Source organism: Canis lupus, chromosome 35, assembly GCF_011100685.1.
Source record: "Canis lupus familiaris isolate Mischka breed German Shepherd chromosome 35, alternate assembly UU_Cfam_GSD_1.0, whole genome shotgun sequence".
In the NCBI taxonomy this organism is placed as follows: Eukaryota; Metazoa; Chordata; class Mammalia; order Carnivora; family Canidae; genus Canis; species Canis lupus.
Genome location: NC_049256.1, coordinates 17,155,219 through 17,178,891, shown reverse-complemented (window position 1 = coordinate 17,178,891; position 23,673 = coordinate 17,155,219). Strand labels below are relative to the sequence as shown.

Below are 23,673 nucleotides of genomic sequence, written 5' to 3'. Positions count from 1 at the left end.
TTGTTTTCACACAAATAATAAGCTTTGGGGTTAGAAAAATTATAGGGAGAATGAGTGGGATACTTGTGAGCTGCCCTCTGGCTTCTGCAGTAATGACTTCTCTTAGAATCATCTTTTCATGAGAATGGATGTTTTCTCTCCCTTCTAGTCCACCTAAAATTCAAAACAGTATCACATCCCCAGGCTGCACACTTTTATGTAAAATAGAGCTGTCACAGGATTTTACTGGAAAGTTGATTTATTTCCGAGGATCATGAGAATCCAAGGATGAAACTGGCATGTGGCCACAGGGAGAGAGCCCTTGACCTAGAAGCAGGGACAACTTCAAAGCTGTGTTGGTACATAATGGAACACGGCACTTTTAGCATGAATTGTAGCCTCAAAACTTTCTAGGGGGGAAAAAACCCTAAACCGGTCCTCCAAAAGGAAAGGTAAAATCAATATATATATATATATTATTTATTTATTTACTTACTTACTTATTTATTTATCTTTTTACTCTTTCAAATAAGCAATGCTAAACCCTTCTAGAAAAACAATTGCTTAAATCTAGCTTCCAGGATTCTTTTTCTTTTTCTTTTTCTTTTTTCTTTTTCTTTTTCTTTTCTTTCTTCTTCTTTTTTTTTTTAAGAACAAAGTGTCAGCTGAGCTTGAACTCTTAAAACAGAATCTTGATATCAATCTATTTTTTTAAAGCAGCCAAATAAGCTCTCTGATGGTAACTCTGTGAATTACTGTGTGGGAATGAGTAGTAAACATAATTTTTCTTCTTCATTTTTTCTTTAGGCCTTGAGATATAATTATTAAAGCTTAAAATCTCCCTAGTGATATTAGCTAGATAATCAAATTTAGATCACAGGAATGAAACCACTTAAAATGTGCCTTCATCACTGTTCTCCTCAACATAATTCACTCAAGATAAGTCTGCTCCTGCACCCCCAAAATCTGTTGGTAGACCATGAACCTAGCCAGGTAAATTCAGCATGAATGCTCAAAATGATCAAATTGATTCTCAAAGCAAAGAATGCCATGTTAAAACACAACAAAGTAAACAATTTTTCCCACCGCAAGAGTAAAACATAGCTGAAATCATGTGCGAAGCAACATGTCAAAAATACTGAATAGAATTGCAAAATTTAGGAGACCTCATTGCTAACCTAGCTATTGAAGAGTTTACTGATTAACTTTCTTAAAAAAAAAAAAAAGGAAAGGATAACATTTCTTAAGTAGCTGATTAAGAATCATTTTTATTAATGAATTGCTTATGTACCCATTGGAAAAAATACCTATGAACGTATAAGTCATTTTTAATAAGGATACAGTTAATTTTGTAGAAATTTAAACTATGTGAAATCAAGATTTCATTAAATTGAACAGTGCTAAAGTGCTTTTTATCCTTTCTTTCACTGAGGAGATAAAAAAAATCCCCTCTCCTACCCTCTCCCCTCCCCCACCTTCCTTCCACCCCTTTCTCCAAAGGAGGCTAGGAGAAACTCTTAGACCAGGAAGACACTGGGTAGAAAGTTATTGTTCTCTTTTGCCAATGCTTTTTAATCCCTATCTACCAATCTTCCCTGCTATTTCATAAAAAGAGGATCCCAGCTGTGCCAAATCGTGTGATAGCTATATAATCTCGACACAATCCACAGGGGTTTAGGACAGAAATTAACAAATATATTTCAGCTTGAAACTTTACCTAGAAAGAATATCAACTAGTTTCCCAAACATTCGTAGACCAGAGATCCCATCTTCTTGCTTTTTAAAAACCCGAGAGTGAGGATTACCATGAGAAAGGCCTTTTTTAGAATTGGATTTTGCTTGTCACAGAAATGTCCACCTTCTGTGGGTGCTCAAGTAGAACAAGGATTGAACTGAGAAATAGATATCTCAGGTTCCAGTACTGAATTTGCCACCAACTAGTTGTATAATCTTTGCCAATTTCCTGCAATTCTTTGGCCCAGATTCCTGTCTATAAAATGAAAAAATTGAACTAGATTCTGTAAGTATCCTTCCAGTTCTAATAATATGGTATTGTATAAGTTATATTTCTAGACTATGATTAAGTAATAGACCAGTTTCTCCTCATTATTCCACAGCCAGTTGGGTTCACACAGCCAGTTGAGCGAAAACTTTTTCGCTCTTGGAGACACACTGAGAGACAAGTGTTGGGATTGGAAACCCAACTCATTGCTGGTACCCGTCTGGGGTCACTTCTCAGATGCACGGTCAATTGCATGTGCATCTCATCTCTGTAGGTTCCTTTTAGAGCAATCCATTATCATAACTGGTCCTTTTCTGGGCATTGGAATCCCCATGATGTTCTATGGGAACACAATAATATTGCAATAATATTGAAGTGAAAATTAAGGCTAGGTGTGGAACTCTGGGCTGACATATATGTTTGGGTCGCTCCCTGGAGGACTGAGGATCTGTAGATCCAAGCGTCTCACTCCTTCTAGCCTTGGAGAGCTATCATCGGGGTAGCGCCAACATTTAATAATTGTAACTAGAGCTCGGAGGACAATTTGAAATAGTAAGTTTTACAGCATCATCCGTGAGACCTAACATGGGAGAGAATTTTCCCGCACTCCGAATGAGAGCGGATGCCGCCATGAGGAGCTGCAAATGGGGAGCAAATCCACTCCATCCTACTAGGAGCCCTTCCTGTTTTGTCAGCCAGCATGGTTTCCTAAATCTCAGATTGCAACAGAACTGTTCTGCAATTCCATGGCTAGCTATTTCGGGAGCCTAACACAGCAGGACAAATGTGCACAAGTCCACACAGTATGACAGAAGAATTAAAAATGTATTTACCATCTGTTGGTAGTTTCCTTGCGGGGCTTTTTTCTTTTTCTCTACTGCAGCCACAAATTGGGTCTTCTTACTTCCTTCCATGCTCAGAGAGCAGAGTTCTCTCTTCACATCATTGGAAACGCAGGGCTTTTTTTTTTTTTTTTTCCTTCTCCCCCTCTTTCAAATTCCCCCAGAGTGCTCACTCTGGGATGATTTCAGGTTCTCGGATCATTTCCTTCACATATAACGTGGAATGAGTCTGTGAAGAGGTTGTAGCATCTTGCACATTTTTTATGGCCAGGTTACTTTCAGATCCTACACTTGAACTTTGGGCAGAGTACTCTAGGAAGCTCCAGGGGGAAACAAGAGAAGTCAAGCACAGGCTAAGTGAAAGGAAGTTAAGTCTTTAAACGAAGCTTGGAAATTCATATTAGCCCTTTACAGTCTACTTAATCCTTATCATGATGGGACATGCCAGATGGGAGCCAAAATTTCTAATAGGAAAGGGTCTGAGGGATGTGAGCCTGGACTTCAAGTGAAAGCCATTTGCAACCATGTGATAGTATACATAAAACTCATAAGCTGGAGTACAGCTTTGCTAGTTGAGAAAAAGTAGAGCTTTGTCAATTAATTAGGTTGACTTGAAGCCATTTGGTTGATGTAGGAATGCTCAGTTCTCAACAAAACTCACTAGCTTGAATTTCTGAGATACACACGTTTGCTCCAAAGAAAAATCTAATAAATAGAGGTTGGTATTAAAAGTGTTGCCTTAGCCAAAATATTGCTATGTGGTGTTATGACTCTGACTGACCTATTTCACTCAGGTAATGATTTGTTAAACATTCTCAGGCTGCAGGGTGGATAACTTCACCTGGAAATCAGTCCTGGGTGACCTGGGATACTGGGTAGGACCTTTAAACTCCAAGCCTCAGCTTAATCACCTAAGAAAGGGGATCATGATCTTTACCTCAGTGTATTTTTGTGGGATTAGAGGAGACAAAATTTACAAAATTCTTATCATGTTGCCTGGCATAGAATAAGTGCTAGATAAATGGTAGCTTTGATTATGATTATTAGAAACTGTAGCTATGATACTATTTTTATCAAAACCTGCTGTCAGGCTCATACGTTCTCTTCAATAATGTTTTTGAATCTTTAAAAAAGATTTTATTTATTTATTCATGAGAGAGAGACACACACAGAGAGAGGCAGAGACACAAGCAGAGGGAGAAGCAGGCTCCCTGCGGGGACCCTGATACAGGACTCGATCTCAGGATCCTAGGATCACGACCCGAGTCAAAGGCAGACCTCAACCACTGAGCCACCCAGGCACCCTGCTTCTGAATTTTGTGTTTTAAAAGTTCTTCATGAATCTGAGCCTGATTGGGAAATTCAGCTCATTCTGACTCAGCTTTATTGGTTATACCAGATGTAGTTAAGCGCAAGATCAAGTAAATAGAATATTACCATGTGTCGGACAAGATGATTTGATTTGGATTAGCTTCTCATGAGATCATTTTTGTGTTGGGCCTTATAAGGCTTTGTACATAGTAGGTCTTGAAAAATATTGATTCACTAATTCATTTATCGGTCAGTACATCTTTAATGGGTATCTATTATGTGCCAAGGACTGTTCTAGGCACTTGGGGTTTATCAGTGAAAAAGGCAGACAAAAATCCCTGCCCTCCTGACAATAAACAAACAAACAAACAAAAAGGAAATGACATAATGTTTTGTTTTTCTTTTCTTAAAGATCTTATTTATTTGTTCATGAGAGACACACACAGAGAGGCAGAGACATAGGCAGGGGGAGAAGCAGGCTCCCTGCGGGGAACCTGATGCAGGACTCGATCCAGGACCCTGAGATCACAACCTGAGCTGAAGGCAGAGGCTCAACCATTGAGCCACCCAGGTGCCCCGACACAGAATGTTTTAAGGTAATGCATTTATGGAATAATAGAGCATGGCAAGGTGGATCAGGAAAGTCAGAGGGTATAATTTTAAATGGGGGGTGGGGGTCACATTAGGATTCTTGGAGAGGTTGTGTCTTTTAAAAAAAAAAAAGACTGAAGAAGGCGAAGGCGTGAACTGTGGGTTTTCAAGGAAAAGCATTCCAAGCAGAGGGACCAGCAAGCAGAAAGGCCCTGAGGCAAGAGAGTGCCTGGCTTGTTTGAGGACCAGCAAAGACGACAGTGAGGCAGGAGCCCTGGGAGCAAAGAGAGAGAGTGATAGAATATGGCATCTGAAAGATTGAGGGCGTCCTGATTGCGTGGGGGCTTTGTGGGCCACGAGAGGACTTTGACTCCAAGGGGAGTAGAGCCATTGGATGTTTCTGAGCAGAGTCGTGGCATCACCTGATGCAGACAGTCAGCTGTGGTGCAGGGTGGTAATGGTAGAAGCAGAAGGACAATTTAGGAGACTGGTATAATCATCCTAATGAAGGGTGGTAGTGCTTTAGTTTCAATGATAGCAGTCCAGGTGGTGGAAAGTGGTTAGATTTTGGATATATTTTGAAGGTAGAGCCAGTTGGATTTGGGGGGCAGATTGGATGTGGGCAATATAAGAAAGAGAGGAGTCAAGATACTTTTTGACCCAAACAGTTGACTCAAGATAGTTTTTGACCCGAACAGTTAGAACAATGGAGTTAACCACTTACTGAGGTTTATATGCAAGAACTGTAGTATACAGCCCATGGTGAGTCTGAGAATAGATACCTCGGGATTCTGGGTTGAGTGTAAATCACAAAGACTGAGGTTTGCATAAGCACTTTTATAACACTCAAATGAACAGTTAAAAAAAGAAAAAAAACAACAAGCAGCAGTGCTTTGGTTGTATTTACTTAATGCCAAACAATTAACTTGGCTTTTTAGCCTTTTTCTTCACCCTATTCCACACTGAAATACCACTTCTGAAGAGGGATGCTGCTGGTACATTCTGGAGTCTGGCAGAGGGAGCTGAGGACTTTTGAGCTGAGGCCCAGCAGGGAGTACCTCAGACCTCTGAGGCCTCCCTATGCACCTGGTGCCAAAAGCCAGCCTTCTCTGGGATAATGGGGAGGTGGTTCTGGAACTCTCTTGACAACTTTCCTATTCCATTGGACCTTTCGTGTATTGGTACTGTCATAAATAAAAGACCAACCACACATCCTGAACTGATTACTTCGGTGTATCTATAGAGGAAAGAGATAAGACCATATAGGTAAATAAAGAGCAAAAAAGAATAATGCAACAGACCTGGGATCACGGATCTATAAAGGGGGCATATCAGTTTCTCGGGGCTGTTGTAAAAATGACCACAAACTGGGTGGCTTGAAACAAGAGAAATTTATTCTTTTACGGTTCTAGAAGCTAGATGTCTAAACTCAAGGTGTCAGCAGGGCCGTGTTCCCCCTGGGCTCTCAGGAAGATTCCTTTCTCGCCTCTTCTAGCTTCCTGTGGTCACTGGCAATTCATGCCGTTCCTTGGCTTATGGTAGTATGATATCCAATCTCTGCCTCTGTCTTGGCTTGGCCTTCTTCTCTATCTCTACTCTGGGTCTCTGTGTCCCTCCTCTTCTTCTTAAGAGGACAGCAATCATATTGGATCTAGAGACCACCCTAACCCAGGAAGATCTCATTTTAACTAGTTACATCTGCAATGACCCTATTTGCAAATAAAGTCCCCAACTCGCAGTTATTGGGGTTAGGACTTCAGCACATCTTTTGTGGGGACACCATTCAATCTACGACAGAGGGCAATGGGAACTCACATGAAGAAATGACCCTTGGGGCAGGTCACATAGTAGAATAATGAACAAAAGGGAAGCAGTTGCATGCTGAAATCATCAGCAGAGGTCAGATGGTTCGGGGAGTAACAGGAAGTGTTCCGATAAGAGACGCTCTCACTTAGGATACTCTTTCCATCTGTGCTTATGGCCCTGATTTTTTTTTTTCTGTCAGAGCTTTAAAAAAATATTGTATAAATAAAAAGAATAAGAAAATAGCACTTCTCTGACTCACACATTGGGCAGAGCACAGACTCTTGTGATAATCAGGAAAGACTTCACAGAAGTGTTGATGCTTGAGCAAGATCTCAGAGTATGAAGATGAGGCGCCATGCAAGGAAGGGGTGCCGGGAGGAGCCAGGGCTTCCCATACGGGCAGAGAAGCACATGCAGAAGCGCAATGGTAATTTCAGTCATTAAACTACCTCCCTAAGCAGGGTGAAAAGCCTTTAAAGGCAAGGCTGATATTGTCTGCTCCATCTGCATTACTCAGAAACAGTTTTAAAAAACGAAGGGGGAAGTGTTTCTGGTTTTAATAAATGCACAAATGAACACCCGATAACCTGGAAGAACACTAGAAGCCTATAGAGGGAGGAGTTAATTGCTGGACACACTTGCCAAAGCACAAATATGGAAACCCCACCCTCAGCCAGATCTGGAGAAATCAAAGGGCTGAATGTGGTATAAATTCCTCTGCCCTGATTGCATAAGGAGCTCCGCCAGCATTTTTCCTCTGATATATTCCTTTCTGCATAAAGGACTGAGCTGGGTTCTGAAAAACCTGATGGTGAACTGAGATAGGCAATTCTGAATCACCACCACGATCTAGGAAAATTAACTCCTCACGGATCTCTCCAGATAAGCACCCGAGCTTGTTGCCTCTGACATCTGCATCAGGATCTGGCCAGGATTCGTTCATAGAACGACTCCCCCTTTTTGGCATAAGACCGTACAGGATGCCAGTAAAGTTCACACTGGGTCATCGAAGTCTCTCTAAATGCACGATGATTCACTGCTGGGGGTGGGGGAGAGAGGCCAGTGAGGGGGAAGGAAGTGCTGAGCCGAGAGGCGGAGCGATGTAATTATGAAATTGACTGCAGAGCAAAGCTCGCTCGGGGAGTGACGGGGTCACATGTTCTTACTCTTGGTGTTTAAGCTACAACTTTTAAACCAGGGGGAGGGGATGGGGCTGGGAAACAAGATCACACACAACGTGATTGGCTTTGGGAGGATGCTTCAGAAGCCTGGGCATATTTATGAGAATCACAACGTATTAATTTCTCTTTAGATCTGACAAAGGAAACAAGCTCTCTGGTGACAGTACGGTTAGCGGAATAAAAATCTGGCTGTAGTGCCAGGAGTGAACAATTTGTCTTCTTCTACTTGATTTACTCGCACTCTGGCTGACAGGGTCTTCCATTCTGTGCATTCGTTTTGTACTTAAAAAGGGATTGTTTGTAATTTACAGTTTAAGTCTTAGTGCTATTATTCTGCTCTGTCAGAAAGCATCTGTGGCAGTAGCTTTTGTCCCCGTGTCTGTGCCACAGACACCAAGCAAATCTGCATGTTCAGGCGCCAGTCTTGAGACCTCCCCCAAGTCTGCCAGCAGTGAAACTCGCAAGGGCCCTGGCAGCAATGGATGCTTTCTGCAGATCACAGACAGCCCTCCCTGAAACCCCCACTCCACTTGGCCAGTGTCCTCCGTGAACCCCAGTTATTTAGGTCAAAAAAGCAAAGTTTGCCAATGCATTTTTCTCTAACCCTGACTTTTGGGGGGTAAACTTGGTAAATTCCTCATCAACTAATTTTCTTAACCACCCCCCACCCCTTCTCATTTGGGTCAGCTTCTCCTGGCCGATATTGGCTCAAGAGAAATAAAGTAAGTGAGAGAGCTTATAGCTATGTATCTTAATGTCATGGTGCTGGAATAACAAAGAACTCCCATGATCTGATGTTTATTTTCTTAGCCTGCTGCTGCCTCTGATCTTATTTTGAAGGCACCATAAGCTTAACATGTACAACCCGTTAATTGCCACTACCGTTAAGTTCAAACAGTGGTGGCTCTGGGCTTTGATTTTAACTTGGAAAATGTATTTCTTTTGAGGAAACAAAATGCCAAGTTGCTAATGAAATGCCTTTAATAGATTTCCAAACGCTCCCAGCCAATAGCTAGCAAAGTTCAACTCATTCTGAACCTCAAAATGTTTGTTTTCTTCTCATGTTACAAGAGCTATGTTCTTTAGATGATGAAGACGCTAAATTCTGATACTTCATAGGTCACTGCACTACATTCAGTCTTGGTCACAGTTATACTGATGGAAATTTATCTAGGTTTTGCTTGCAGAATAAATCATAATGGCTGAAAGTCATCTCATTTCCTTTTGACACACCCCATTGTACTGCATATATTAGAAAGTGTTTTGTAAAACATAGATTTCCTTTTGATGGCCTTGATTTGTTTTCTAGTTAAGTGGGATTATATAATTTTCATTATCAATGCTCGTCTGTCACTAGAAGGTATCAACTCCAAACCATTTAGCCGCAAGCAGCAAAACCAGCTGTAACTCTAGAATGCTTGTACTTTCTAAAACAGAGTGTAAGTTTTCTAACAGCTTCCCAGGGTGGCAAAGTACCTGAGAATCTCTCAAAAAAGACCTAGTTACAGATGAGCCTAAGAAATTTTTGCTTTGCAGGCCCATACTAAGTTCCACTGGTGAGATTTCGGCTCACTCTCAGGGGTCGTTTTAACCAGGGATAAGGTCCGGGTTATATTATAGAGTGCAAAGGAGAAACCTCTGGAAGGTAGAAAATAATTAAGTTATCTACTACACTCCTACAGAGAGCCATGCCAGGATCCTCATCTCCAATTGCGGGTTGTTAGAACTGATTTCTGTATCTCTCCAGCCCCGTTATCTCTACCAGTGTTGTCCATTGGAAATACAACCCACAGCCCTTCCGCATGCGTAATTTAAAATTTTATAGTAACCACATTAAGAAGTGAAAAGAAGCACGTTAAATTAATGTGAGCAATAATACATTTTACGTAATCTGTGGGGAATATTTTCATTTCAACATTTAATCAATATGAAAGTATTGAGAGATAAGTATGTGTAGTTATGTATGTACATGGACGTACTAAGTTTTTAAAACCCAAGGTATATTTTAGATTCACAACATATCTCAGCTTGAACTAACCACAGTTCAAGTGCTGAATAGCCTCATTGGACAGTGCCGATCTCTCCTAGAGCACTCGTTTTGATTCCTAATTGTAGACAGAATCTTATTTAAAATTGCCCAACATGTGTACTGTTAAATCCTAAACTGTTGGTAGACTACAGTGACTTTAATTTCACTCCTGACTATTGGTGATGTCATTTGCATTGCCCCAAAAGCCAGTCTTGTTACAGTTTGGTGGAGGGTCAAAAAAGATGATTCAGGATTTTTAAGAGTCTCTGCTATGCATAGAGCCCAGTGACTTTAGTTTGGGTGTGGTGAGCTGACCTCAGAGTCTATTATGTGAGCAATCTGCCCTTTTGTTTTGTATTTTATTTTACTTTTCTGGCCTCCCCAGCTTTCTTTGGGAGTGCAAGCTAAGGAAGGTCTCTTTGTTTTGCCACTACGCTCTGATTTGCTCAGATTTTAAAATGACACATGTAGGATAACACCCTTCCTATAATAGCATGGTTAAAGGTCTGTCAGTGTTTCCATTAAAAATTCGAGCTTTCCAGGATTTATTACATAGCCATAACAAATGACTCCAGGCAGAAACTTGGCAAGTCTTTCTATAACGTAGGAGGAAATCTTTTTTTAACAATTTTTAAAAAGGAAAAAAATAAATAAGTGTTTACCACTTAAACTTACTCGTGATTCTTTTGATAGGAAAGGCATTCAGATAAAATGCACTTCTTTACATTTTGTTTGTTTTGCAAATGTGAAATATCAGTATTGGCTTGTAAGTCAAATTTTGCCAGCGATTTCTACAATTGCCCTCCTACCTGCCAAATTTTCTTTTTTTTTTTTTTTTTTCAATGATTCTAGTACTGGATTCTCATGGTCCTGTGTCTGATGAGTATAATGATTTGGAGAGGTGCTGGATCACTCGACTGTGAGTCTTTATGTTCCATCATGGTAAACGTGGACGGTTTAAAAAGATAAGATTTGTTCTGGCGGGAATTCCCTGCAGATAGAGATTTCTTACTCACCTATATTCTCAGGGCCTAGTTATTGTAGATGTACAATACTCAACTCCTGGCAAATGAATGATAAACACATAAAAAAGCAGCTTGAGAATTAAGACATAGTCTCTATTCATAAGTCTCTTATTTAAGTATTCACTTAGTAAATAATCACTATCTAGTACCTTGGGAAAATCTTTGAAACTGTAAGCAACACGCAACTGTATCTTTAATGTCTATGCCATCCCTTATTTTTGAGTATCTCAGTGGATTATTATAGCAATTAAATGACCCAATGCTATGAAAGCACAGCCGGTTGCAAAACTTTTTTGAGGCTTGGCTCTCCATTGCCTTCCCCATCTCTTGGGAGTGTTTGAAGATGCTATACAGAAGGCTCTGAAAAGTGTGAAATGCTATGTAGATATAATTGAAATGTAAATGCTCACCACTGCAAATGTTAAGGTTAAGCCATCCCCCCCCCCCCATTACTGTGAAAGTAAAACCTGGTAAAAAGTATACATTCTTTCTCCAACATATTTGACTCCAAATCAACCTGATTTATCTGATGCAGTGTAGGGTTGACTGACCCCAATGTTTTGAAGATAAACAGGAGATACTCTTAGAATGACCTTATTCCATCTTGAGTTCTTTTTTTTCCCCCAGTTTTACTGAAAAGTAATTGGCATACATCACTGTGTAAGTTTAAGGCATACAGCACGATGGTTTGATTTGCATCTATTGTGAAATGTTGTTTTCTTTATTTTCGACTGGAGAAAATATCGTTTCCAAGTATGACTTTTGAAGTCCACTTTAAAAATAAATGAAGTCTAAAACTCTGAATAAGTATATCTGTATTTTACTTAACTTCCAATCTGTTCAATTATTTAGTTCTTATAACCTGGTAAGCTGTTTGTGTCTGCTTGTTTTTGCTTTGTTTTGTCTTGAACTATGTAAGAGGCTACTTCCAGTGAAAACACAGACTACAATTTAAAATCCCTTACCATTTGGAGGGCTTGTACGCTTGTTTTATTAAGCACTCTTGTGCTCCCTCTGCTGCCGTGAAGAAAACCTTCACGTTCAAGACCCCAGGACATTCCTCTGAGTGTCCACTTGGCAAAGAAGATGCAGATTTGTACATGAAATCAGGGCTCTTCTGAAAGACCGTACTATTTGACCAAAGCATAAAATGTAATCATGTTTCATTAAAAAGTACAAATTAATTAAAGGGAGAGGGCATAAAAAGGGAATACATAGAAAAATTAAGCTCTGCATCTGTGGGCGAATTCACCTAGGCAGAGCGCTGTAGTATGGACTGCATTCTTCATACTACAGCGTGCTCAGGAATCACCAGGGGTGCTGGTTAAAAGGCAGATTGTGATTCACTAGGTGTGGAGTGGAACTCTCATTCTGAATTTCTAAAAAGCTCCCAGCTGCTGCTGCTGCTGCTGCTGCTCTGGAGATAAGGCTTTTTGAAGCAAGATGTAATACATAATGATATGATATAATATATACTTGATAGCCAACTTTAAGCCCTCAAAACTAGATACTATCAAAACAATGAGGTAGATATAAAGGATAAAAATGATTTTCCGTGGCGTTTGAGCAACGCAGAACACAGACTAGGAGTAAGGCTAGGCAGGCCTTATTTCTCAATTTCCTTTCATTTTAAAGTTTGCCTTATGCTCATATGAATACAATATCAGATTTATGAATAGGACTGGTAGTACTACATATTTACCTACTGGCTTCTTCGAAAGCCCTGCCCTTTCACTGAGTTTTGATCTGCATGAGAAAGCCCTGTTTTTAAAGGATCAGGTGTCAGTTATTTGTACATTTAATATTTGCCATCTGAAAATAAAACATCTCAGTACTAAAGGCAATGAAACTGTATCACGAGAATACTGTTTACGTGAGACCTTGCAGGAAGGAATAGTTACAGACTTTAATGGCGCTTTATGGCTTTAATCCTAATGGCTAAGAAAGTAAATGACACATTTCTTATTAATTGTTTTTTACTGTTTGGGTAATATACATATTTAGCTTCCTTAAGGGAACATTTAAATTAATCGACTCACTCTAATCTGAATTATGTGTTTTAATTTGGTTAAGGTTGTTAAAATAACTTAACTGCCTGTGTCATTGTAATAATTAAAATATTAGCTGTTTTTGGCTGGAAATTCTCTCAATGTAAAATCTCTAAAAATAGAGTGGAGGTGGATTGGGCAGTCTGCAGAGTAAAAACATTGCAGTTAAGCCAAAACCATGGCCACCAATATTCTCCCTTGCAAAAATATTTTAGATGAAGTTAGTTTTCGTGAAGGCTGTCTGAAACTGAAATGAATAGCAGAGGCTCTCTGTTTAACATTCGCAGGCCAGTGATGATAATAATAATGCCTGTAGCGCAAAGCGTAGGCCTTCTGGGTGCCCAAAGGCCTGCCTCTGATCCTTCCTGGGGAGAGGACCCTGGCGAGCAGGGGGAGGAGCCAGTACCGGGTTCTGCTCTGAGACATCAGCCTTCACCTTGATAATGCCTGTCAACAACAAAACACCAGGAAGAGCCTTTTCAGGAAACTGATTCTAACTGTCCACTAGAGGCTGTAATGAGACCAACAATGTCACTTTGGAGCAACCTGGGATTTAAACCGTAACAATCATTGCGTTTTAAATGAAAAAAAAAAAAAAGACAGAAAGAAAGAAAGAAAGAAAGAAAGAAAGAAAGAAAGAAAGAAAGAAAGAAAGAAAGAAAGAAAGAAAGAAAGAAAAAAGTTGTAGGAACGAGTAAGAGTGAACAGTAGTAGTTTGATTTAAATAGCCATGTATGCATGTGCATGGCATTTCAAAACGTGAGGAAAAAAATTATTTCCGGGGCTCTACACCTTCCTAGCTGTGAGCACGCTTATTTTAATTTCTGTAGCACGTCGGCTCTACAATCCAGTTGTTTAGAAGCTGACACATTTCTCTTGGTGATTCTGTATCCTGCTTCGGTTGGTGACTAACCGTTAGGTCATAAGTAAACTCAGCCAAAGGTTTCTCCCCATACAGCTTACAGTCAGGAGTGGTGGCTTCCAGAGAGAAACTTATGGGCAGAGATCATGTTTCCAGACACTCGGGCTCGAAGCACCTGAAACAGGTCAAACGCTGCCCCGACACCTACTGGTCTTCCAGAATCATCTGCAGCAAGCACGCCCGCCCGCCGCGCTGAGCTCCCTCCAGCACGGATGTCACTGCGCTTCCTCCAGGTGCCACACCTGTTGGCAAGGTGCACCCCTCGACAGCAGGCTCCTCGCCACCCAGCTAACACCTGGCGGCGGCACGCGCGGAGGGGGCGGGGCGGTGGGCCGCGGGGACCCGCGCCGGGGGGCCGAGCGCGGAGGAAGTTCCCCAGCGTGGATCCCCGAGAACTGCCATTTGACGTTCGGTTTGCTTTCTGTGTCTCCTGCACCGGTTACCTCATTTCCGATTAAATTAATGATCCGAATGAGCCGCGAGAGCAGCGCGCGGGTCGTCTTCCGAGGCTGGGGCTGGGCGCTACCGAGCGGATTTCCAGACCTGCAGAAAGCGAAACGGGGTGGGGGGTGGGGGGTGGGGGGGTGGGGGTGGGAGGAGGGGGCACCCGCTCCGGCAGGCGGGAAAGGTGACGGTGCCCATGCGGGCGCGGGGACCCTGCAAACTTTCCCGAGTCGCACGCAGAGGCAATCCCCGCAGCCCCGCGGGCCCGGTTCAGGGGCTGAAGCCGCCGCGCGGCGATCCGAGTCTGCCCCCTTAGACGATTCTCGGCGCGCCCCGGACCCAGGGCACGTCGGGATCACCCTCGCGCCCCCTCCCCTCCGCCTGCGGGCCGGAGCCCGACACCCCCCGGAGCGCCCTGCAGGCCGCCGCGAGCTGCACCCCGCCGTCCTCGCCCCGTCCCCCTCCAACTAGGTGCAGGGACCCGGGGAGGCGCGCGAGGACCGACCGGTCACCGCTGAAATTACCTCATCGCTTCAGCTCCCCGCCCCTTTCCCAAACCTGGAAGAAGCGTCCCTCCGGCCGGAGGCGCCCCCCCCGCCCCCCGCTCGCCAGCCGGTCGCCGGCCGCGCGCCGCCTCCCGGGGCCGCCTCCCCGGGCCGCGCGCAGCCAAGGGTTAAGGGCGCCGGCCGGGCCGTCCGCCGCGCCGTGCGCTCGCGCTGCTCCGAGCCGCCCGCCGCCCGCCGCGGGGCCCCCCCCGCCACCCCCCCACCCCCCACCCCCAAGTCGGATCCTTGAGCTGCGGCGGCGGCAGCCAACTGCTCCATATTTGGCTTCTATTACACATTTACATACTGGAGCGAGCGAGCGAGCGAGCGAGCGCGAGAGAGCGCGAGGGAGGGAGGGCGGGCGGGCGGAGGGAGGAGGGAGGGGAGGGGAGCGGGGGGGTCGGAGGAGGAGGAGGGCGAGGAGGAGGAGGAGGAGGACGAGGAGGAGGAGGAGGAGGACGGGGAGGAGGAGGAGGAGGAGAGAGCAGAGTGTACCGCAGACATCATTTCTACTACAGTGGCGGAGCCGTACAGGACCTGTTTCACTGCAGGGGGATCACAAAACAAGCCCCGCGGAGCAGCCGCCAGAGCTACAGCAGCCGCAAGACACTGTTTCTCTCCCTCTGCCCCCCCTTCCCCACGCAACCCCAGATCCATTTACACTTTACAGTAAGTGGCTATTTTTTTCTCCTCTGATTCTCTCCTCCCCCTCCCCCATCCCCTTCGCCCCTTATCTAGATTAAAATTGGCCCCTACCCCCGCTCTCCAGAGAGGGGCAAAAGCAACAACCAGCAAACAAACCCCAAACCCCAGTCGCCGGCACAGAAAACAGCTGGAAGAGGAGCGAAGGAAATCGACGCGTCGTGCTGTGTCGTGTGTGTGTGTGTGTGTGTGTGTGTGTGTGTACATACCGCCTTCTCCCGCTCCAGCCTCCCGGGCCGACACCCCCGCTCGGGGCGCAGGGACTGACGGCAGGGGGGCTGCCGGGCCGGTGGGCGCCCGCCCGGCGAGGGGGCGCGCCCGGGCTGGGGGTGCGGGAGCGGGAGCGGGAGCGGGCGGGGGAGCGGCGGGGCTGCCGGGCCGGCCGCGAGTGCGGAGACCCGCGTCCCCCTCCCTGGAGGCGGCGGCGGCGGCGGCGGCGGCGGCCGGGGGTCGCGCTGCCCTCTCGCCCGCCGCCCCCTGCGCAGCCCGGGCCCCCGGGAGGGCGGCGGAGCCAGTGGGTCCGGAGGGGGGCCGGGCCTCCCCCCCGCCCCCCGCGAGGGCCGCCCGGCCCCTGAGCCCGGGGCGGGGGGTCCCCCGCGGAGGCCGGCCTCGCCCGGCGTGTGGCTGCGGCCCGGGACTCTGCGCGCGGCCGGGCGCCGGGCGGTGGGAGCGCGGGGGGCGCGGAGGGGTGGGCGCGGGGGGAGCCGACGTGCGGGTGCCGGGAGCGCGGCTGGAGCGGCGGCGGCGGCGGCCCTGCCGCCTCCTCCTCCTCCTCCTCCTCCTCCGCCGCCGCCGCCGCCGCCGCCGCCGCCGCCGCCGCCACCGCCGCCCTGTTGGTGCGGCCGCTTCCTGATCATGTGCAGCCGCCGCCGCCCGGAGCCCGGAGCCCGCGAGCGCCCCAGCCCGGGCCGGCGCCCCCGCCAGCGCCCGCGGCGGCAGCGGAGGAGCGGCGCCGGGAGTGAGCGGCTGCGCGGCGGCTGGGAGGGTGAATGAAGCCAGGAGGAGGGGAAGGAGGAGGCGGCGGCGGCGGAGGAGGCGCTGCGGGGATTGGGATGCGCCCTGGAGCCCCGCTGCTCGCTCACTCTGGGCCGGGCCGGAGACTCCGCCACTCCCGCGGCCGCCGCCTCCTACGTGGTTCCAGCGCCGCGAGCAGGCCGGTCCCGCCGGGGGCAGGGAAGGGGCCGGCCGGGCGGAGCGAGAGGTGAGGCGGCGGCGTGAGTGTGAGTGAGTGCGTGCGTGTGTGAGTGCGTGTGCGCGCGCGTGTGTGTGTGTGTGTGTGTGTGTGCGCGCGCGCGGGTGGGGGCGCCGGGGCGGGCGCGGGGGGCAGCGGCCCCTCGCCGGCCACTTGGCTGACTCCGCGGCGCCCCGACCCCTCCCCGGCCCCCCGCCCTCCCGCCGCCTTCCGAAACTCCGGGGCTTGTGCTTTCATTTTATTTCAGACCACGTAGGGGGCTGCCTGGAAGCGGTGCAACAATTCAGGTTTTCTAGGGAGACCGAGCAAAAGGACCTTCGTGGGGGGTGGAAGTAGGGTGGTGGTGGAGATCTTGCCAGAACACAGCAGCAGCAGCAGCAACAACAACAAAAAAAATCAGTTTCCAGGGACCGTGGGGTTCGGTTCAACCCTGTGGCTGCTCTGTGTTGTTGTGCTTTCTTAGTATATAATCCTGCAGATAAGAGGGTAATATAAATACTTCGGGAGATTGGGAAATTGCTGAAGAGTAGTAAGGGGGAAAAAAAAAAAAAAGCCAGTCGGAAGCTGGTTATATAATGCGCGATGTGGCTAACGAGAACGGCAAGCTATTTTTATTTTGTTTACCGTATGCTGTGCAGTAAGGGACTCCTCCAAACTGGTTCTGTCCCCGAAGAGATTCGTAGCTTCCCTGCGAGATCCGCAGGATACGATCAGTAGAATTAGACGACCCCCTTGCACCCGCAGAATAAAAACTACCGCCTTAGAGTGGCAGGCTCCCTGCGTGTCCCTTGGTGCAGGCACGGGAATGTGTATATGCAAATAAGCTCTCCTTTGGCAATCGAGTAGTCACATCTCAATGACATTTGTGTTTTGTAATGCAGGCTGCTCTTAATATTTAAACATTGTCGGTACATATCGCACAGAGCAGTGGGTAGTTACTTGATGGTTATTTTTAGGCAGAGCCAGTTACTTTTTCAATAGTGTTAGTTAGCTAAGCCATTTCTGTTTGGGTTTCTGAGGAGCCCTGCTGTTCGTTCCTAGAAGCCCCTGTGAGCCCACCCTGTGGTTTATTTGTAGTTTGATACTTGGACTTTTTTTTTTTTTTTTTTTTTTTTTTTTGGTGGAGTGAAGCCTGTGCCTGAGGAAACCAGCACCAAAGAGAAGGTTGAGAAAATCCTGCACATGAACTCTTAGAAAGGGATTGCACCATAACAGCTAATGCTGTGGCATTTAATCTCCTCTGATTGTCCTCCAAGTGTGCGTGCCTCAGTCAATATTTTAGCAGCTCCACAGACGAACAGGCTTGGAAGCCACCTTCCATGGACAGCAGAGGGTGGAGGGCTCCCCCGAACCTCCCGGCTGCCTGTCCTTCTCATCCTGTAGATAGTGTCAGTGGTGTAGGCTTTCCCTGCACTTACTCTGGCCCTGATCACTCCTGTAATTAGATCAGGCTGCCATGGCAACAGACAGTGTTCCTCCATCCATTCAGGTGGGTTTGTCTTGTGCCTGGACTACTCCAAGTGTTTTATGCACAGTATTTGTGCTGCTCAAGCCAGAGGAGAGAGTTCACTCCTTCCAGTGTGTCTCCTTTCAATCATGCAGGTGGTGGTGGATTGAGGGGAAAGGGGGAGGGTGTATAGGGGAGGGTGGAGAGGATGCCCAATGACACTTCCAAGCTACTAAACTTTTCTGAAGGAGACCAGCCAGCGGTTCTTGCTGGATGCAGTGGGTAAATGCCTCTCTCCCCACACAGTGAGAGGAGCCTGGCAATCCTGCTGATGTTGGTGGTGAACAGATCAACAAGTATTTGGTACTTGTTAGAAACCTTTGAGCTTAGGAAAGCAACATTTCTTTTGCAGTCTGGGGCCTTTGGCCTGGCGGACGCTTAACCCCTTCAAGGGCGAAAGCACCCATCCCTGAGAACCTGTATTGCCAGTAGTCAAGGGCTGGTTTTCTAGAGAGTTTACTGGGTGGTGGAAGTGATTTATTTAGGAAGCCTGTCCCCATTGCCACATTTCAAAACTGTGCCGTTACAATAGGCATTCTTATAACGAAAAATAGGACGGGCTGGAGGAGCCACTCTGCATGTGTACATTTTTAATTTGGACCTCTTGGCCATTCCTGATCCTCACTCTGTTAGTAGTAAGTTCAAAGATTTTTCTCTCGGGTGAGAGGTGGTAGAGGCCTATAGCTAGTAGACTGACAGTGAGTGGTGCTTTTACACAATAAACAACTTGTACTGTATTTTGAGATGTAATTTAATGAGCACTTAATCATTTGTAGAGCCGTGAGCAGTCTACTCTTTGCGTTAGGACACCACCTCCTTAAAGCCACCAGGCGAAGAAAAATAATATTGTTGCCAAAAAAATAGCAAGGAAAGAAAAGTGAGTAGCTTCGTTTGCTGAAGCTTTGTGTTGCACAGGGATCCACCTGAGGGGGAGTATTTTAATAACCCTGATATTTGCAAGAGAAAGTAATTGAGAATAATAATGTCTTGATTTGGTTGTGATCCTGCCTGTCAGTTTTCAGTTTTTACAGCCCCAGAGCTAAATTGGTAAATCCTTTCTTGCCCTGGGACTAGGATTCCTTCCCCACAGGGGGTTTATGACTTTCTACCATTTAGTTTATGTGGTTGGTAACTTGATTGTGGCCTGTTCAGATCTAGTGCTGCTGTGGTTAAGAGAAGCTTTTTTTTTTTTTCCCTAGGAGGTAAATAGATGGGAAGCAAGGGTATGAAATAAGGCAGAGAAGTTTAAGTTTTACACATTTTGGAGGTCCCGGATTATATTGTGCAACATACAGAAAATTTCTTGCAGTAAGACATGAATATGTATTTTTGAACACTAAAATAAGTATGAAAAATGTACTTGATTGGAAACTGTGAAAGTCAGTATTTTCCCCTCCGAATTTCGTTTTACGAGGGTTTGGGTTTCGGAAGTGATGCCTTGTCAGGAATATTATAACTAGGCTCCAGAGCTTCTAAATTGTCTTTTAGGGAGAAATTCAAGAAAAACTCTTTAACCATCAGATTATGTCAAGTGCCTGTAGATGGCCTTACATTTCATTGTCTGTGAGTCCTGGGAAAGGCCAGCCTTAAGAGATTATTAACATTAGTGAACACATTTCTGTGACTTCTGTATTTGTTGTCATTACAGACTCACATTCCTTTTATGTAGCATGCCTTTATTTTTTTTTCCATTGTGAAATGTCAAGTGGATTTTACTTTTGCCACTTACCTTGAGTGACAGTTTCTGATGACTAACACATGATGACAGCGGCTCATTTTGTTTCCTATTAGAAGTTAGTCAATAAACATATTTTATCAAAACCCTGGAAATTAGTGTAGGAGTGAATGTTAATTCTTTCAACTCTAGTTGTGGGCAGTAACACACAGCTTAGACTCTGAAACAAATGCTTGCTTACTAACGTGACACGGTGCAAGAGACGTCATTGCAGGGTGGACATCATTTTCAGGGTGGACATAAATAATGTGATTTCCATGACTTTTTATTTTTGGAATTATTCAGTAATTTGAATGATTGACTTGCGTGAGAGATTTAGATAGGTACAAGCTTAACTACTTCAAAGAACAGATTTAGTTCTGGTTACACTTCCAAAGTTACCAGAAGCAGGCCCTCCTTACTTTGTAAAAGCATTGAGAATAATACATTGTAGAAATCTCGGTAGAGATAATAATTTCTGGCCTAGGGCATTCCTTACAGGACTGCCCCTGTTTAAGAATGAATCTTGTAGTTCTCAATTATGCCGTTCAAATTTTAGTTTCATTTAATTCAGTTTAATAAAATACTCATTCAACATGTCTTTAAGAGATGATATAATAATGAGCATAACTGAATGCTGTTTTAGAGAATATTTTTAAATGTTGGCTGAGAGAGTTGTAAGTGGATCAAGGTTCTGAAAAATATATATATAAATGCTTAAAATTATAGGCGTAATAAGATTTAGGTGAATCATCTTTATTTGCGGAGACGGTTTTAAGCATCTTTTTTTTTTCCTATTTCATAATTTATGTATTCTGTCTTTATCAGTGTAGTGATATATTTTGTAATCCTTATGCATACGAACTTTCCACGCTAGTGTGCTATAAATGTTTGTAGTACATGTTACCATCCCGAATGTACTGAAACACGTTTAGAACTATTACAGACAAAAAAGCAACACGCATTATATTTTCTTTGATATGTTTGATGTTAGCAGAAATGTCTCACTGATTTTTCTATGACTTTTAATGCATACCATTTGTGGAGTAATGAAAATGCAATGGTAATTGCCATAATGTAAGCAAAAATGGTATCCTACCTGAAAATGAACTTTTCAGAAAATTCATTGTAGTGTAATCAGAATTTGAGACTTAAGGGGGCAGAGGTTCCCCTGATTATGCTGTTTTGATTCAGGCTAAGAGGAACTCTTTTTTTTTTTTTTTTTTTTCCACTTAGACGCTCTTTAGCATGACACACTTTGAGGGAGTTATTTAGCAGAAGTTTTTAGTGATAATCGTCTTAGCTGCTAACCTATCAGCAATTTATCTTCTAACATGCGAAGAAAATGTATTCTTCTGTCACTATGTTTGGCACAGTGGCTTTTACTGCACCCTGAGCTTTGGCCTACTCTCCTCGAGTTATTTATATTATCTACTGTATTTATTTATATATTATTTCCTCTTTACTACCACATCGGTGTTACTTAGACCATCTATGTTAGTAATCTTCCGCTATAAGTGGAATTGTGTTATGTAGTTCACTGTGCTTTTAAAATATTAAGTATTCTATTTTTAGTGTATATGTTGTAGACAACATTCTATAGGCTACAATGGGGTTTTTTTGTGGGTTTTTTTTCTTTTTTGTATTTTGTTTGTATGTTTTTGCAATGCTTCCACTCTGCCTTCCTTTTACTCTTGTGTTTCTTCCCTCTGATGGAACAGTAAGTTATGTTAACTCTCTTAATTACTGTAATTGGTGTAGCAACACAAATACTTTTGAAATAAGTAGGCATACCAGTGTGAAAGTAAATTAATATTTTACAGCATTTGCATCATGTTTGACTGTTCTGTACACTTCAGCAGAATAGGAGGAGACTGTAATTTGGACTCTGTAAAACCTTATCTGCCAGGTGATATGTAAATAGCACTGTGTGCACACATAGATATACAAGCAAACACTCAACTGTTAGCTCATAAAGCAAGTGCTGTCTGCAAATCCACGGTACCTGCACCTTGTTCAGAAATGATTATCCTGTATTTGGATGCTTCCTCTGAGAAATTACTAGATCAAAATAGGAAAACAGCCACCGTGTAAGGGCAAATAGAATTTTGTGAGCTTCTCTAACTTGGCCACCATTTACATTTGTAACTCAACGAGCTTCCTCGTGGAAGGATAGACTTAGTGGAGTCTTCCAAGGACTTCAAAGACGTTACGGTCTGGAACAGCTTCCCTACTTTCTCTGTACTCACAGATTACATGCGGAGAAACCAAGGATTACAAAACACACTCCTTTTGCATATCAGTCCCAGGCATGCAGTAGATGCTTCTGTATATACTTGGTGAATGGATTCGTTAGAAGTAAGAATGCTTTGGCTACTATTCATGACTTTGAAAAGTGTTGGAAAGCAATCGAAATTATTTTCCTTTCCAGCTGGGCTGTGCTCTTAAAAATAGTGAGTGTGTATGGATGAAAATAATCATGACTACCGAGATGTGTTGCCATGTACCCAAGGATAATTGGCTCACTTACCTGTTTACGGATTATTCACATTGGAGATCGTATTCATAACTCCAGAATAGTTTCTTTCTGACATCCAGTGTGATCCTGGGCCTCCTCCTTCCTACTGTTACCTGGCGTGGGCTTAGGAAACCCAAACTAAATTTAAAATCAGCCCAAACAAATATACAGATCGGCGCCAGTAATCAAAGACGGAAAATCCGCCCAGCAATGGACAAGTTTGGGGGTTAGCTTATAACTGTGCTACTGATTCTTTATTTAACATGGACAGTTGGGAATGACCAGTATTTAAAAATATTATTTTAATAGGGCTGAAAACTCTTGTTAGCAGGTCAAGTCTTCAACTTTTTCCATTTCTGTGCATAGGTCTTTACCTCACAAAAACTACTACAAGCACCAAGCTCCCTGATGGAAAGGTATATGGAAGATTCATTCGTTCTCTTGTCCATCCATTCACACATTCACTCATTCATTATACGGTGGATAATTTTTACTTTACCATTTGCAAGGCATTGCGGCAAAATGAAAAAGAAGTGGACATACATTCGATACCGACATAATTTAAAATCTAGTGGGAAGTCTAGTGGACTTGTGCACACTTCTACAGTTTTTTCTGCATTTGATACATTTTTCTATCCCATTAGACTGGTATGCTAATCACCAAGTTGCATGTTGATAGTAATATATGCCATATGAAAATTAGACTTTGGCTCAATTCCTATTCAATCCATGCCCATTTCACCTGATATCCCTGTGATTACCGGCATGTGTTTATCAGATGATGGGTTAGAATCATTAGAGAAGAGAATGACGGTCCCTGGCTCAAAATGGGGAGACTGAGCTCTTAATTTGATCGAAGGGATGACCTTTTTCTGTGTTGGCTTTCCTCTGAGCCCTGTTGCCCCAAACCAGAGCTGCCTTCTGAGCTGGCTGGTATCTGTAATTCTCATAAAGCAAAACGCAAAATCGGTTGTCCTTAAAGTTTAGATTTCAGTGTACAGATGCGCTAAGGTGGAATTATTTTTTGAAGTTATTTGTTCTGGTTTTCACTTTGGGTTTCTTTTCCTACATCCCCCGCCCCCCCCCTCCCCACCACCACCACTGCAGGAGCATCGTGCAGCAGCCAGTCCCCAGGGTGGTCCGTTCAAGCTGCGGATTTGTTTGCCATCACTCTAAGACAATCTCCTCCTCCACGGCCACTCCAGGGAAGTGCATCACAAATCAGGTGAGAGTTCTGCTATGCGTGTCTAGTCTCCATCAGAGGATAAAGTCCTACCTGTTCGGAACGTCACCTAGTTATACCCATGCTCTCGCA

The 23,673-nt window shown here is 44.6% G+C and overlaps 1 protein-coding gene across 9 annotated transcripts in view; it reads left to right on the top strand.

Annotated features, from left to right (window-relative positions):
• The first annotated feature begins 15,152 nt into the window (after positions 1–15,152).
• ATXN1 (ataxin 1) overlaps positions 15,153–23,673 on the top strand; it is a 406,723-nt gene continuing 398,202 nt past the window's right edge. For 5 of the 9 annotated variants that reach the window (XM_038584222.1, XM_038584221.1, XM_038584214.1 and 2 more), the window contains exons 1-2: positions 15,154–15,394; positions 23,466–23,583. The gene's annotated coding sequence lies outside the window, so the exon portion shown is untranslated. Of the gene's footprint in view, positions 15,395–16,369; positions 16,629–18,274; positions 22,199–22,724; positions 22,775–23,465; positions 23,584–23,673 lie in introns of those variants that run through there. The other 4 variants (XM_038584219.1, XM_038584220.1, XM_038584226.1 and 1 more) reach the window with 4 other exon arrangements.